The sequence below is a fragment of the Sinocyclocheilus grahami genome, unplaced genomic scaffold (genome assembly GCF_001515645.1).
Source record: "Sinocyclocheilus grahami isolate Dianchi unplaced genomic scaffold, SAMN03320097.WGS_v1.1 scaffold1494.1, whole genome shotgun sequence".
NCBI classification, from domain to species: domain Eukaryota; kingdom Metazoa; phylum Chordata; class Actinopteri; order Cypriniformes; family Cyprinidae; genus Sinocyclocheilus; species Sinocyclocheilus grahami.
This window is the reverse complement of record NW_015506673.1, coordinates 161,893-164,927: the sequence shown is the minus strand read 5'-3', so window position 1 is coordinate 164,927 and position 3,035 is coordinate 161,893.

The following is a 3,035-nucleotide window of genomic DNA, read 5'->3' as shown; positions in this document are numbered from 1 at the left end:
GGTTTCTTAAAAACCACATCTCTAAAAAAACAATAAAACATTTTCACAGTACATTCTTTAAAAGCACTCAGTTTTTCCCCCAGACATATTTCTCTTTTTTGGCCTTTTCCATATTTTCCACTCTCTTTATCCATTCTCCAGGTATTGCCTTTTTAATTATGTCATATTTCTTTATCAGTTCCTCTCTGTTAAAATCCTCCTTTGCCTCCTCCATCATGTCAACAATGTACTGTACTGGTAAAAATCCTTCTTTGAATTCATATAAAACATCCCTTACCCTTGTGATTCCCACCATTTCCTAAAAAAGACCTCTTTCCCTTCATAAAGAATGCCGCTGTTTAAAAATAAAGGCTGGTTTAAAATGTTCTCTCTTCCTTGTGTATTAAAATGCACACACGTTAAAAATTTCCCCCACGCACCCATCAATTCTTTATAAAAATCTGGCAACCTCTCTGTCATAAATGTTTTCACTCTCATTCATAAAACGTTATCCCCCAGATTAAAATTACCACATTTACTTAAAAATTATTCCATAAAAGCCTTCTCAAAGTCCAAACTGATTATAAAACCATCTTTCTTCTTATCAGTAATATATCGTATCGTATTTTTTATGCTCATTGTTGTATTCGCAATGTATCTTCCTTTAATACTGTATGCTTGGTTTGTTTTCGATTATACTGGGCATCACTTCTTTTAATCTGTTAGCTAAAACTTTTGATAAAATCTTCAGATCGGTGTTAAGCATTGTTATAGGCCTATAATTCTTTAACTCCACTTTGTCTCCTTTCCTTTTATATATCAGCCTCATTAATCCCATTCCCATCCTTTGGTTCATCTCACCTTTCCTAAAAAATCTCATCAAATACTTATTTTAAGATACTGGTTAAAAAAATCTTTAAAAACAATGTAAAACTCACTCCCTAACCCATCAATCCCTGGACTTTTTCTTTTGTTTAATCCACTTATTGCAATTTTTATTTCTTCTTCTCTTACTTCATCATCACACTCTTTTTTATCCACTTCTCCTACTCTTGCTTTTATTTGCTTCAATAATTCCACTTTTTCTCCACTTTTTCTCCCTCTGTACCGAATAAGTTCTCATAGTATGATTTTATTTCTTTCAAAATGTCCTCATTTTCTTCTAATATTATCCCATTTTTTGCCCCTTATTTCTTTTATAATTTCTGCTTTTCCTCTGCTTTTCTCTAGATCAAAGAACAACTTTGTGCACTTCTCCCCCTCCACTGTATATTTTGCTTTGCTTCTTAATCTTGCAGCTTCATACTTCTCCTCTTCCATTTCCTTCAGCCCACCTTCTATTTCTTTTATGTTCTCTATGCTTTTTTCTGCCTTATCCAGTTCCTTATTTAAGTTTTGTCTTAGCTCTCTTTCCTTATTTTTCTTACATTTTCATTTTCAAACCTTTTTACCAGATATTTCACGTTCTCCCACCATATTCGCTTATCCTCATTATACATTTAATTTCCTTTTTCCTTTTCAATGATCTCCTTTATACTTAAAACATAATCTTCATTCTTCAAAACCTCTGTATTTAAAATCCAGACTCCCGGCCCTCTTTGCACTTTACTCCAGTCTACTTTAAAAAATAAAAACTTGTGATCGCTAAAACTTGTTTCTTCATACTTAATCTTTTCTATAAAATTCTCCACATTTCTCGTACATAAAATAAAGTCAATTCTTGTTTCGCACACAAACTGCCCCACTATTTGCCTCCTTGAAAATTCTTTTTTCTTTTCATTTCTTTCTCTCCACACATCGATGATATTATTTTCTCCCATTAAAGCTTTTAATTCTTTTCTCCCCGTGTCAGTTTTAAAAACCATCCCTTCTGCCATGTCTTGTTTACTAAAAACTGTGTTAAAATCCCCTATCATGATTATTTCCTTATACTTGTTTACGATATTTCTTAAAACATTAAAAAATTATTTCTTTTCTTTCTCCTCTGTTGGCGCATGTACATTCACTAAAATCAGTTCGCGACCTTCATAATTTACTTCCACCTCCATACATTTCCCCATGTTATCTTTATACACTACTTGACTTGCATTAAAAACATATTTTCTCATTAAAAACGCCACTCCTCTTCCAAGCCTTCCATCCCCATTGTTATATAAAATATCCCCTTGCCATTTCTTTTTATATTCCATCATCACACTCTTTCCAATTTGTTTCTTGCAAAGCAATAACATCTTCACCTTTGCATTTTTCTTTCACTCTTTCAAATTTTCCTATATCCATCAGTCCCCTTGCATTAAAAGTAACACAAATTAAAACCATTAAAAAAAAGAAAAATAAATACCTAAAAACCATTATTCTCCATCTTCTCCCTCCAGCCCTCTTAACACTTCATATCTGTTTACACTTTTCATTCTCTTTTTCCTTGCATTTTCCACATTTGGTTTTACCTTTAATGTTCTCCTTCTTATATGTCCTCTCACCCCTCTGTCTTTTTCCATGTTGTCCATACTTGTTTCTTCTTCACTGTCCATTTCTTTGTTCTGATCATCCATTCCTTGTCCATCACTCTCCACGTTATCCCGAAGATTTTTTAAAACTGTCCGATATTTCAATTGCTGTCCATTGGGTGTCCTGTTCTGTTGTCCGTTCCTTATCCTCATCATTCACTTTCTCTCCTCCTTCCTCTCGGTTGCTCGTTCCTCCTTCTGTTTCTTTTTGTTGCAATCCTTCTTCGTCTTGTCCTTCATCAGTTTCTCTTTCCTCCTCGCTGTTTCCTTCATGCACCTGTCCGTCCAACCGATGTTCCATACCTCCTTCCTCTCCCTCCATCCAACATTCACATTTATTTAAAACTTCTTGACACTCCGGGCACCTGACAGCCTTACAATCTCTTGCAAAGTGTCCCCTCTCCTCACACTTGTAGCACTTAAAATCTGGGCAGTCTTTTAGCAGGTGTCCCGGGCTCCTGACAGCCTTGCAATCTCTTGCAGTGTCCCCTCTCCTCACACTTGTAGCACTTAAAATCTGGGCAGTCTTTTAGCAGGTGTCCCGGGCTC